Source organism: Ixodes scapularis, unplaced genomic scaffold, assembly GCF_016920785.2.
Source record: "Ixodes scapularis isolate PalLabHiFi unplaced genomic scaffold, ASM1692078v2 PGA_scaffold6__148_contigs__length_123643588, whole genome shotgun sequence".
NCBI classification, from domain to species: domain Eukaryota; kingdom Metazoa; phylum Arthropoda; class Arachnida; order Ixodida; family Ixodidae; genus Ixodes; species Ixodes scapularis.
Window position 1 is genome coordinate 25,082,446 of NW_024609881.1, and position 14,626 is coordinate 25,097,071.

General features: G+C 43.8%; 1 protein-coding gene across 2 annotated transcripts in view; it reads left to right on the top strand.

Annotated features, from left to right (window-relative positions):
* Positions 1-14,626, top strand: part of LOC115309136 (zinc finger protein 239-like) — a 48,850-nt gene that overhangs the window by 20,152 nt on the left and 14,072 nt on the right. For both annotated transcript variants that reach the window (XM_040217715.3, XM_042294492.1), the window contains exons 2-3: positions 4,013-4,405; positions 11,515-11,606. The gene's annotated coding sequence lies outside the window, so the exon portion shown is untranslated. The remainder of the gene's footprint in view (positions 1-4,012; positions 4,406-11,514; positions 11,607-14,626) is intronic.

Sequence of the window (14,626 nt, forward strand, 5' to 3'; positions counted from 1 at the left end):
GGTGCAAAACATATCTATAGCACTCTTGATGCCATCTATAGTGGAAGCCAAGTCTAACTATATTAGTGTAAGAACTATTGATAATTGACTATCAAAAAGTATCCGTAATATACTATTGACAGTTAGTATAATGTGGATGGTCAACTATTGGGGTACTATTTATTGTATACTATCGATAGTCAACTTTTGTGAAACTATAAATAGTGTCTTATTGATAGTCTACTATTATGAAAGTGCTGACAGCCGATTACCGAAATGCTATTGATGGTATTTTATTAGGTGATGAAGAAAGTATGCCAAGAGTCCATGTGGGACATGTGGAGGTCGGAGAAAAATGCAACTGTGATTGGGAACTTTTGCATAATTATTCAGGAGGAATCTAAAACCTATTGGAAAACTATATGAAAACAGAAGAAATCTTTAGAAACTGTTAACAACAAAGCGTCGGTTGTATACTACAAAAAAGCTATGAAAAGAACTATTCATAGTGAACTATGTTTATTTTTCTTGATAGGTTGTCGTTTATTGTTTCACTGTGGCTAGCGTTACGTCCGGACGGAGCACTGAAACGCGTATATCTAACCCTCCCCCCCCCCCCTGCCCTCCTCTCTCTCCCCCGTGAACCTAGGCAAGGCGGAGATTTGGACGTAACTTGGGTTACGTCGGACGTAACACTAGACACTTCGTAGTTGTTTTGATAGGAACTAGCACAATAGTGAAGATGTCTTTGTCGCCCTTGATAGGTAAACTTTTAAAGGGGCCCTGCAAGGACTTTTTTACTAATTTTTAATTTGCACCGAACCTGAGCGCACTGAACATAGTAACTTATTGAAACTTTTCTTTTCTCGAAATTCCCTTTATTTTAAAAGTTATAGGCAAATCAAAATTACAAAAACAAGCAAAAAATAACCTCCCTCATGACGTCCTAGGTTGCTTTAGAGTGGCCGTGAACTAGAGGAGAAGTAGTGAGCTCATCGAGCTCTCACGGCTGCCGCACTCCGTGTCGACGGCGCGAGAGGGCGCCATTAAAACGTGTTCTGGATAGGCTGTATGCAGCGGGCAGCCAGAGCGGCTCTTATCGCATTTGCTGCGCGATTAAATACTAATTTGGCATGACACTTCATTGGCCACAAACGACAGCAAACACTGGGTAAAGATCAGTTCAGAATGGGAGCTACTTTGTGCTGCCATACCGCGAAACGGCCAAACCGCAAAACAAAGCTTCTCGCCGAAGGGCTTCGAAATGCTCGGAGCAGGTCGGATCCTCCTGCCCGAACGACCGCAGTGCCGCCGCGTACATCCGGGACCTTTCCGGTGTCGGCGCCTGATCCCACTACTCCTTTCTAGTACGCGCCGCCTTTTCCGCCGCTTGGTGGCGGGTATGTCGAGGGGTCATTTCTTGTTTCCATACTTTATGAACTACATTCGTTTCTTTTTCGATCAAAAATACTGAAGAAAACTACTTTTATAAATAATTGAAACGGTTCGCGCCACTTATATTTTGTATTTCGACTAAAAAGAAGCTTTTAGCGGCTCTGACCAGTAGTAAGACCAGCACCAAAGACATCACATTTTGCGTGCTTTCAGTACCGTGGGTCGCCCTCTTCGGTGAAGGAGGTTTCCGCGTCGTCCGGTTAAAATGTGACGCACTGACATTTAGTTACTCTCTCCGTGCCCGCTGGCTTGCCAGAACCCCAAGAGATGTGGAAACCGCAAAAAAGGTAGATGCTTAAATATGATTGCAGGGCCCCTTTAAGGTCCGAAATACTGATTGAATACAACGGTAGCAATTGGGATTGAATGCAGTAGTATGGAGACATGAGTTCTCTCAGATGAAAAGAAAAATGGGAATTATATTTTTTTTCCAAAAAGGGTTGCTAGAAAGAAAACATATTGCATTTTAGTTTCACTCGTTTCTCTTTACTGAAAAAAAAAATTGCCTCATTGCCAACAATATTGTTACTTAGATCACAAAAAAACTTTTGTTTTTGTCTTTTAATTTTGATCCAGTTAACTTTATGTTCCTAAACTTATTGTATTTGAAGGATGGAAAAAACAAAAGAATCTGTAACCAACACTGATCTCAATTTTCATTAAGATCAGTGGTAACTAGGGGTGTCGCGAACTTTTGTCGAACCAGATTTTTTGGTCGAACTTTCGGGGTTCGACTGGGTCGAACCGGTTCGACGAACCTTCGACCTTTTCGCCAGATTCGACCGGTTCGACTTTGTTGACAGTGTGGCCAGCCCTTGATACAAGCATGTCTAGGTTTGGAGAATTTTTTTTATGCAAAGGGTTATTTTATTTTGTGAACAGCTGCAATTAAAAGAAACTAAACCTAATCACTGAAGAAGTTAATAACTTAATTTTTAGTGCTGTATTAACTGAAATAGCCAATCAGCGCTGCACTTAATTCATCTCTTAGCCATTACCATCCAATCCGAAGCCAACGAGCCAGCCTGAGATCAGTGAGCCTGACGCACATGCGCACACGAGTCGAACCTCGATACAAGGTTCGTCGAACTTTCGACTAAAAGTTCGAAACAGTCGAACCTGGTCGAACTTGAACCGCAGCCGGTTCGCGACACCCCTAGTGGTAACAAACCATGTTTACTTGTAAGCTTTCTATTGGGTAATGCTCAATTTGAAGTCTTCACAACAGAATTTCTGTTACACTTATTGACTAAAGATATTTATTTTTACATAAGTAGTATATTCTACCAACAGGTAAGTCACCGTGATTCAACAAAAAGACAACATTTCACAGTGAACAACTGGTTTTGTCAATTAACAGCGAGTTCCCGATGTTCGGGAATTGAAGTATAATCTCTAGCAGAGTGCCAATTTTCACATGACGGGGGTCCAAACCATGGAAGGCAATATGTCACAATTCAACACTAAAAGAAACACGAGCTTGAAACAGACCTGTAAAAAGCACTGATGCTAATTATGTGCAGCAAGTATTTCTTCTATCTCAAACACAACAGAGTGTACTTTTTTTTTACAAATATATGTTTATTAGTGTGGAGCCTGATATGGTGAAATCTGGGGAATATACAAAATATGTCCATCGGAAAAGTGGCAACACACCATTTCTGTTTTGCCTCAAATTAATTGTATGACAATGCAACTCCATATTTAGTTTTATATCTTATCTATCTTTTGCCCAGAACCCCGTATTGCCTGCCCGTAAATATCCACTGTCATCTTTTTGGGTCGTGTTTTCATTTTCGTACCATTCGATTGTTTCCTGAAAGTTAACTTTGATGGTATTTATTGTTTTCTGAAAGTTGACTTTCTATATGTATAGTCAATCGAAAACCAACTATCGATAGTCGAGTATCAGTAGTACTACAGGTTGTGAAATAATGATACCATAAGTGGGTGTTTGTGAGAAATCCGAACCCGGTTTTTCGCACCGCAAAAATAAACTAGACATTGCGGGGAGCTCCAACTCCGTCAAAACGTAGCCCCAGCCGATCGAGCTAGATGCCAACATGTCAACACTTACCATTACAGGAATAAAAAGATAGAGGTCAAAAACTGTTTTCGCCTATGAGCGGAAGTCGTCCGTAAGACGCAATAGACGAAATGCCTCTGATTTTGTACCTCAATCAGCCAAGGGGTTTTGGTTAGTTTCGGTTTCGATCTGGTGGTTTGCGGCACAGCACCGCCACACGGTTAGCCTAACTCAGGTTAGCCTAACTCAGGTTAGCCTAACTTGCGGTCACTGCAGGGAAATTTTAGCGCCTTTAAAGAGGCGCTAGAATTTCGCTTTAAAGCAAAATGTTTTTTTTTCTTTTTTTTTGGGGGGGGGGGGGGGGGTGGGGGGGGGGGGGTTGCATTAAACGGGTGGAAGTGCAGCGAAAAATCACTTTGGGAACATGAAGTTAACCAAAAAGAGGTTATCTCTCTTGTAGCATATATCGAGGTATGGATAAATCTTTCTTATCATTTATATGCCGATTTGTTGGGCGGAAGAGCTTGAACCAGTGGCGAAAAGGCCGAAAAGGCCTTGTCGCATGAAACAAGCTCGTTGGTCGCATGTCCAAGTGGGTAGATGGCGAAAGACACCGCCTGACTCACACCTGACTGATCAATGCTCTATTCATTTTTGCTGGCTAGGTCGCTAGGTGGCCAAAAATATTGTTGGCGTTTTTTTGCACTGTTTTTTTTTTAATATTTATTTACTATTCATTTAGACATGCGAGTCACAACGCATTACTCTATGGCCATGTTCCAAAATTTACTCGATCTTACTTGTGGATTTTGTACCCTGGCGTTTTGAAAACTAAAACCTACCCGCGTCCAGCGTTTTTTAATCTGTGTTGTCAGGTGGCAGCAGGTGACGTGACCCGCCGAAGGAACTCGATTCCACCAGATTCTACTGCTCGAATCCATTTGGGTAAGATTTGGAACACAGCCTACGAGCGTTACCGTACGAGCACGACCGCCTACGAGTGACAACAAACAGGCAACATCTGACAACAACTTCGTCCGCGCGGGGCGCGTGAGAGCGAAGTTGGTTTCACCCGTTTCACCCAAGTGATCAGTGGTTTCCCCTTCCCAGACATCGACTTCGACTGTTTTCAGCACGTCTCGCAGTTAAAAAAGTGAATCGTGAGGTATTCAAAGGGTGGTAGGCTCGAATCAGGAGGCCCTACTCACGGCCGTGGCAGTTTAGGTGACTGCTTGCTCTGTCCTCAATCCGCGTTTTTGTTTTCGGAGGGTAACTAACTAGGATGATGTGCGTGTGCGTAGCAACCGATTGCGCCCTCGCCTCGCTTTGGTTTTAGCGATAAACACGGTGACGACGGTAGGAAGTTTTAGTGGACCGTTCCGAACCCTCCGATAACGATACGATGCATCCCATGCATCCGCAAAGGCGTCAGCAGAGTATACACCAACTCATGTTTGGATGGATGGATGGATGAATACGGCTGAGCCCTTTGGATCGGGCGGTAGCTTACGCCACCTAGCCATTTTGTTTTACCATTTAAGCTTAGAAATTTTAAATGTGAAATCTATATTCACTCCGCAGTGCAAAGAAAGTGAGGCTATGAAACCCCCTTGCCATCAGTGGATAAGAAAATACCTAGTTTTCTCTCGATTTCTGCCACCATTCACTTAATCTTTGCTTGGTAATCTCTACAGTCTTGAAATCCACTCTCCCTTCGCTGTCTCTAAAACCCAATGACTTTATTAAATCTATGTTGTCTTCGGTAGGCATAGGGTGAAGCCCTTTACAGTAGAGTATCAAGTGCTCAGCCGTCTCGTCCTCCTCTCCACAAGCTGTGCACACTATCAATTTCCTGGTACTTCACTCTGTATGTTCTGGTTCGCAGAACACCCGTTCTTGCCTCAAACAGCAATGAGCTTCCCCTAGAATTGTCATAAATGCTTTCTTTGGCAATAACTCTTTTGTTTAATCTATAGCTTTCCAGAACCGTCTTTGTCTGCATTCCCTCTAGCCACCAATCTCTTTCTGTGGCCTTAACTTTCTTCTTAACTGAGACTTGCTCTTCCGTATCTTCGCTATAGCCCAAAAACTTTCCTCTTAATTTCCTAGTGCGCTGTCTCCACTTTGTGTCTACACTCCTCATGTATAAGTAGCTGAAAACCTTTCGTGCCCATTGCTCCCCGTCCATTTGCCTCAACCTATCCTCAAATTCTACCTTGCTCACCGCTTCCCTGCTCTCAAATGATGCCCATCCCATGTCTCCTTGTACTCCCTGGTTTGGCGTTTTGCAATGTGCCCCCAAAGCCAGTCTACCTACTCCGCGCTGTTTTATTTCTAGTCTCGCATGCACTTCGGATTTCATGCATAGCACTGCGTTTTCAAAAGTCAAGCCAGGCACCATGACCCCTTTCCAAATCTCTCTCACCACCTCATACCTGTTGTAATTCCAAAGTGCTCTATTTTTCATTACAGCTGCATTTCTGTTGCCCTTACCTATTATATACTTTTCATGGTCTCTGAGATATTCTGCACCATCACATATCCATACTCCTAGATACTTGTATTTACTAGCTCTCTCAACTGTAATATTCTGTATCTTCAGCCTCTCAACTTCATCCTCGTTAAAAATCATGACTGCCGATTTTTCGCTACTGAATTCTAAACCTAATTCCTCTCCTTCCCTACCACAGATGCTCATTAATTCCAATTCACTCAATTCCATTTTACAAACAAACCGGAGCGCCCCTAGCGGACGCCACCGGCGCTGCGCATGCGCGGTGGATGGTGGGCAAGAAGCCCGCCGTCGCCCATAAACAAACCATTGAATTGCGTTGTTTTCGGCGTCGGTGGGAGTTCCCGTGCTCTTTTTCGCGTTGGAATTGTTGATTCTACGTCCTCCTAGCAATGTCTAACTACTGGAGCGGCTTCAGCGAAATTAACGAGGCGAAACTTTGCGTGAATGATGTGACTTACGGCGATTCATTTCACGTGGACGCCGCAGAATGGGCTCTAAAGCCTGACTCGCACGATGAGATTCTGCTCGCTATTTTAAGTCGTGACGTTGCTCGGGCTGCAAAAGCGTGGACCGTAGCTGAGATGGTGGACGTCGATACTGAAAACCGCAAGTAGAATCGGGCATTATAAATCGGTGATGGCCACTGGTAACAATGATCAGCATATTCTTCAATTCTTCTCTCTACTGTTTACACTTAACCTACTTACCCCAACCTACCTTCAAAAGTGTTTTGAGGCCTGCACTTAGTTCTTATCGCAATTACCGGGTCAACGTTTGGTCTACGGGCCGCTGCAGTTTGAACGAGGTGACGACAAAAAGCAGAAAAGTTGGAAAGAGCAGACGACATTTCGAACGCTTTCGCAATAGAGTATGGGCAAAAAGCACCGCGTCCCGCGTCAACAAACCATTCGAATGTCATGTTGTCGGCGTCTGTGTGAGTCTGCATACTCTTTTTCGCGTTGGAATTGTCGATTCTACGTCCTCATAGCGATGTCTTACCACTTTAATCGCCTGAGCGAAATTATCAATGCTCGTTACACCGCTAAACTTTGCGTAAATAATGTGACGTGCGGCGATTCATTCGCGTGAACGCCGCAGAATGGACGCCAAAACAATGACGAGATTTAGATATTTTCGGTCGCGACGTCGCTCTTGCTGCAAAAGTGTAGAAAGTAGCGGCGATGATCGACGTCGATACTGAAATTCGGACGCGGAAACAAACCAAACGTAACAAGTCGGTGATTGCCACTGGTACCAATCATCAACATCTTGTATCTACTGTTTATACCGAGCCTACTTAAGTCTTTTGAGGCCTGCATTTACTTCTTATTGCTATCACCGGGTCAAAGTTTGGTCTACGGGCCGCTTTTGTTTGAACGGGCAGACGACAAAAAGCAGGCAAGTTCGAAAGAGCAGACGAAAGTTCGAACGACCAGGCGGCCGTGTGAATTTGAAGACGCACTGAACCCGCGGGTGGCTCGGACAACTTGGCGGTTTTCTCTCGTTCATGTTGGAACAAAACAAATACATCTGGCGACCACAAAGTGTTGCCCGCACAAACAATCGTAGTTCGACAGCGTCTGGTTTGCCCTTTTCACGGCTACTATCCACGTACTCGGACGAACGTAGCGGTCAGAAACACATGAAAACTGATCTTCAAACCTTTCCAGACTCTTTTAGTACAGCCCCTGTCGCAGCATTCTGACGAGAATGCAGGCTTTTTGTCTGGTTTCCCTAAAAAGAACACAAGATTGCATGTATCGCACAGCGACTTCTGCCCATCGCCTCAGACCGGAAGTGCGTTCGACGCGCCACCACCGCGGCGTGACGTAGGAGAAGTGAGTTTGTGTATAAGGGGGGGGTATCGGAAGGATTTACTAAAACTAGCCATACCGTGTGACTGCGGTTTTTCGTTTTAAGCCATGGACGTAAATACGTATGCTAAAGTTGAGCTGAATGGCTGATCTTCTAAAACTAGCCATACCGTGTGAATACATATGCTAAAGTTGAGCTGAATGGCGCCCAACTGGTGCCATTCGGCTGCTTGTATTATACGTGCTGACTTTCAGCGTCTCTTAGGTGACCCCGTTCTTCATCTTCATTCATATGTATAGGGTGTGCCAACTCTCTAGGCTCAATCTAAAATAGGCCGTAAAAATCGACGCCTGCACGTAGCAATCTAAACTTTTTGTCAAAGGTGTATTTCACAGATCGGTATTTTGTTCTAAAATTACAAAGCGTAGCTCCCTTTCTGTAAACAATAGGGCCGAGAAACTTGCCAGGGTCAACAACGGGCGGCAACGCAGACGACCAAGTCGAGTTGTGGGGTGTGTTTGGCGCACGTATTGATAGATGGCATAGAGAGCGGCTTCCGAAGGTGTAGTCGACCAGCGAAAGAACTGGGTTGTGTGTATGTTTATACAGCCGAGAACTTGGTCTGCCTCAATGGGCGACGAGTCTCCCAGCTGTAGATGAGAAATTTAGCCACTGCAGTACAATTGCTAGCCTGGAGTCTAACGTGAATCACGCAGTAGTGATACACGACCGCACGTCGGTACGATGCTCATCCAGATCGAAACGGGCAGGGTGGGGATTGAGCCCAGGATTCCTGGGTTCTGCAGCGTGAACTTTTGCTCCTCATGCTCCGAGCTGGTGTCCGCTAACCTACTCGGCCACCGGTCCTCCCCAACAGGCAAAAGAAAGCAGATGACATGCAGACGAAATCCATTGGCAGCAAAAATGCTGTTGCTAGGCAAACCCATTTTTTTTTTTAACTTTAAGTTTTGATTTTTTTTGTTCGCATTTATTTTTAGGCCAAAGGTACATTACAAAAAGATTATGTTCATTTTAAGAAACCACAGTGGTTACGAGCAGTCTCGGTAAAGGGGTAGCGGTATTTATCAATACCAGTGCCAAACACGCCCCACCACTTGACTTGGTGGTCTGCGTCACCGCTTGCCGTTGACCCTGGCAAGTTTCTTGGCCCAATTTTTTACAGAAAGGGAGCTGCACTTTGTAATTTTATAAGAAAAGAATCGACCTGTGAAATACACCTTTGACGAAAAGCTCAGATTGCTGCGTGCAGGCGTCAATTTTTACGGTCTATTTTAGATCCAGCCTGGTGACTTGGGACACCGTATATATCTATTCACAACCTGGATGGATGGATGGATAGATGACAATGGCTCTACCCTTTAAAATGGGCGGTTGCATGCACCATTTAGCCTAAAAGCGATAACGAAAACCTGATTTCTCCTTCCAAGCCAGCCACTGGATTTCACTGGGTCATGAAGATGATCGCCAGGCAGACCTTTGGGAAATAAAAAAAAAACATCCCCCCCCCCCCTCGCTTCCGCCTTCCGTCGAGGGTGTCGCCGATTTTCCTCTGGTCGAACCTTGTCGGCGTTGCGTAACACCCGACCCACTGGGGGACAGGGTTGAGACCATGACCAACTGTGTATTCACGACCATGCTGCCCAAAGCGTGCCTGTTAACGGCGTGTGCAAACTTTGTGGGTGCATTTCTAGCTATCATCATCATCGTTTGTGACATCACGGGTAGGACAGGCTGGGACTGACCGCGCAGATCTTGGAGCCCTCGGCTTGTCAGGTCACTTCATGCGTTGTTTGGGTAGTGTGCAGCAAAGCGTGTTTCACGCGTTGTGTTAATTTGGTGAACTGATATTTCTACTAGGACATTTTACCAAAGCTTGAAACTGTGGCACACATACTTGTGCTAACAAACACTTTTGGCACTGAGGTGTCAAAGTGCTTGGACGATAGTGAGCTGTTCTCTACCCCAGTACAAAAAGCTGGATGATGAAAATAGGATATTTAGCGCTTTACCCAACTGCAACATCTACCACGGTGGATTGTTTTATTATGATTTAGACAAAATCAGTCTGAGAATGGAATGTCTCATCAAATTGAAAATAGAACAGTGAAATTTGAGAACTTCTCGCATGTGTAGTAAATGCTTCAGTGAGAGTGACTTTGTATATCCTGTTGGTTCCAATGTGTTTTGTGAGTGCTGGTCTCTTATTAGTTCCAAGTTGATTCCTTTTTGAATTTGATGTACCAGTAGACAAACATTTCCTCAAAAAAACTGGCAGGAAGAAGCAGTGGCTGGCTTCCAGAGTTGTCTCAACTAAATCCCTGCTTATTCACCCGGTCGACGCAAAATGTGTGAGACCCACATGCAACCAAAGTCTTAAATCTAGTAAGTTGGTGACACTTCAGCATCCCAAAAAATGAGGAATGCACTTGCAATGAATTACTACCATTTGTATGTTTAATTTTTGTGGAACCAAATGCGCTTCATGCGTGATGAGCTGTTTCAGCAACAATGAGTAAACGGAATGTATGGTGCAAAAAAGAACCGCTGTGTTCTCAAGGTCTGACTGCCTTGTGTTTGCCACAAATGCACATCACACGAATGAGAATGAAAGAACACAGGAAACATCTGCTAGGTGCAAGTGTCGTCTGCCTGGCAGTCTTCACCACATTTGGGTGCCACTATATCCGACGACGTCTGCACAACTGCAGCATCAGCGTTAACAAAAGTCACATTTGCGCTGTGTAAACTGGTGATCGCATGCTGCGATCCGTCATAACGACTGGATAACTCGGAGCTTGAAAACGTTTCGCACATGAACCGTCTGCTGTTGTTTCGGAAGGTGTCCTGCCAGCGAGCATCGATGGCACTGCGTCCAGCTTTAGACACATATACTTCGTTGAGAGGCCGGCATCGGCTTTTGAGTGCAACTTTTCGTCCGTAGCAGTCCGGTAAAAAGTGATCAGAGCAAATCAATGTCCGGTCAGTTGGCGGGAAGAGCTTCCCAGTATTCTACCGGCACACAAATCTGCCCAGACATTCCGACATGCACTGTCGTGAGGAAACAAGTGGAAGAAAAAAAAAAAAAGAAAGAACTCCTGAATTTATAATAAGTACAGGCAGCAACACAACATCATGAGGCTTTGGTTCTTTTGCCAGGCATCACAGCTAGGAATCGGAGACGTGTATGCGTACGTAATGTGAACGAAACTCTAAGAAAGAATTAATATTCACAGCCCGTGAGACGACGATGGCATTTGGGACACGGGAGACGACTGGACGGCTCTCGAGGCTAAGAAGTGCACTGTGCAGGCAGATTGGTCGTGTTATGCCAGTCACGTGGACACTTGATGCAACAACTCATTTTACGACAATGCTTGGAAATTGCCAAGCAATTTTATGTCGAGCTGAGCTTGCTGTGTCTAAACTGCTGTTTACATTACTAGCGACGCAACAAATATAGAAAAGGCTCGTTTTTTTGAAAATAAGAAATACCTCTAAACTCTTTAAGTCAGGTGTCACGAGCTATCCCCAATAATTATTGCAGGCACAGGCCGTTGCTTTTCATTGTCTATTCGTCTTTATAAACCTTTTGGATGGGACTCATATAAGTCATCCTCATAGATGTCTGGTTAGCTCGATGCACTTTATGACCCTTTCGGCTTTGTTCTTAATTTCTTTCGTCGCTCTTCGTTTTTGGTCCCAGGTATGTCAAGTGTTCCCCTGCCTCCTTTGTGATCTCGTGGGCCGTTGTACGAACCTGACTTGAGACAACAGTTTGAATAGAACAGAGTCACGGTAAGTTTCCTTCAACTTGTTATATGACTAGAGGATGGTGGCAGTGTGGTGTTCCCATGAATACTGAAAGGGCAAGGGAACAAGGACTAGAAAGCAAACGACTGAAGCTAAATGTGTGAGACAGGAATATACGCAACTTATTTTCGCAATAAGGACATGGTGTTTTTGAATTCCTTTTGTAATAAGTTTAAGGACGGAATGCTGCTGCATTTAGTTTTACCAGCTATCTTCGTATCTGAAGGGCTCAAAATTTCTATATCATTTTTATTTTTATTCCCTCCTACAGCGCTTTTTTTTTTTCATTTCTGGCTTGTAACTACATCCACGACAATCCACCGCCATGTGTTCCGACGGTGCCCGCTTTGCCAATATGTTATGCTCTCTTGCCCTTTCATTGAAGCATCCGCCTGCTTGTTCAATATACAGACTAGGCTGACGCTGGGAGTGAATGAACAAGTTTGAAAGTTAGTTAAGAAGACCGTGGAAAAAGCTGAAAAAGAAATGTAGGCGTTCAGAATGGGGGGGGGGGGGGGGGGGGGAAAGAAACCTAAGTACTTCGTGGAAAACCAACTATTAAGAAATGTAAACATACCGGACAATACAAAGAATTGTTAATTGCTATCTGAGGCAAGGACAAAAATCTGAAGAAGCAGGACTTAGGTCAGCTCCAGTTACCACGAGAGGGACACAAATTTGTACAAAATGTCGACAGGCAAGGGATCTAATGAATTCATGAACCAAGGCGAACATTTCCATTGCATTGGGATTTAGGAGGAAGGAAGGGAGGGAATAGAGAAACAAAGAGGGAGAGAGAAAGGATGAAAGAAATAGGGAGAAGAAGGAATTAGGCATATTCGAAAGGTGAAGGGGACCAGGCTGGAGGAATGGCCGAAAGGTGTGAGTGTGGTTAATTTAGGAGAAGTGTGCACGTTTGTTTTATTATAGACCTTTTCATCTCGGTAGTTGCCTGACCAGCGGATAAAGGTCACTGACATACTTCCCACCATTAGGTTGCTTCAGCTTGGTTGGTTTCGGTTTCCATGTGCATGCGGCTGTATCGCTGCTTTATGTAGTTTCTGCCTAATTTTGTTACACAGATGTTTCGCTTGTAGCACACAATCAATGAAACAGTGGCAACTACGAAGTGGTTTCGAGCCTAAATTACGGGCTTTATACAAACACCTTTGATGAATCTGAATATGGTGTGTGGCGAAACGACTGAAATGATGTGCAGGGGAGATTATCGTCGTCTGTGGCCGTACCCAATGACACTAGATCACAGAAAAATAAGCCAATGAAGAGACTAAAATGTGAATGAAGAAGCAGGACCACAGCTAGGTTTTCAATGTGCTTCATCGGGAAGAACAGGTGCTCGCGAGTTTACTAGTGACTGTTTTGTTTTTGTGGACACCCAACTTTTAGTGAATTTCGCAGAAAAAAGTCTCGTACAATGACACAGAGAATGTATAAAAACAAGTGATATTATCTCAACTTATTTTATTAAAAAAAGAAAAATTAGTACTCGAGAAACATCTTGACAGTGCAACGTAGACCGAGTAGGAAATTCCTTAATTAATTATCAGCCCTGCTAAAGTAATTGTAAGTGGCATTTCACAGTATTGGCTTTAGGAAATTAACTATATTTATATGAACATTGGCTTACATGAACACAAGATACAACATACATGTCAGGCCCATCAAATTAAGTCGGACATTTATCTTCCGTAAAATCGGCCAAATAAAATTAAAGAAACAGGAGAAGTACCTCGGAAAGTTTGGCTGAATGAAGTCTACGCTAGGCACCACTACAGGTCCTTATTTGTCTGAACAAATGCGCTTTGTAAATTTCGGCGCCCCACTAAAAGTAAACCTCTATTCGCTATTGACTACGCTGGACTTGGGCGATTTTTATGCAGATGGCTTTATCTTGGCGTTGAATGTCTCAAACTCCAGGCACTGGCGAGAGTTAGAACAGCGTATGCTAAATTTTTGTTTGCGTAAGAAAAGAAAAAAAAAAAAAAATCATTTGCACATGCACCGAGCCCAAACCGCAATTTGAATTGTCACATAGAGAGGACGCTATTTTTTTGCATATCAAAGATTTTGCGTGCGCTATTCTAAAACTCGCTACTCTTGAGCTGTCCGAGTTTCTTATGCAGGAAGTTCCAACCTTTGTGTTAAAATAAATCAAGTGAATTGAACTGGCCATCTAAAGACAATCAATAAATCAGTTGAAAGACTGCCCAAATAGGACCGAGAACTACAATTTCCTTAATGCATCATGTAAACCGATTAACCGAATGATTATATTGCCAAAGCGATCTGCAGTCTCCTTATACTATCTTTGACGGACCTTATTCTTGACACATTCCAATCTTAAATGCGCGATCCTAAATATACACACTTCTAATTGTGAACGTTCGGCCACTATAAGTAAACAAATCTTAGTTGTCATAAGTAATATACCTCGAATCCTCGTGCTGTCTTAGTAATCTACATAATCAATGTGGCTCAGTGCTAAAACTGATTCCTATGCCTCATTTTCACAACCATTCGGTACGGCAACAGTAAAAATGGTCAAATCTTGCTACAAAATGACTGCAGGAGCTGTGCACATTATGATGTTATGCAATCGGGTAGTAGATATAAGTATCGGACTATACTTTACAGAGGTAAGCAAAAGAATAAATAAAGCGTGGTGAAACGCGACGAAGGACACGAATACAACGCATCTGACAAGGCGCGGAGCGGAGAGCGGAGCGATGAGTTGAAACAACCTACCGTAAAATACCGGGGATGGGCCCTTGTCCGGTCATCAATTTTACGTATAAATGTACTGTGCATATTTTTTCATATCTTAAAAATTTGGATATGGGCGCTTAATGTGGAGTGGGCGGATGCGCGGTATTCTACGGTAATGGCAGTTGTGTCATATGATTCCAAGATACCAGCCCCCATGGGACTGAGGATAAAAAGGTCTATACTATTATTTTAGTCATATAGTAGGGGTATTATAATAT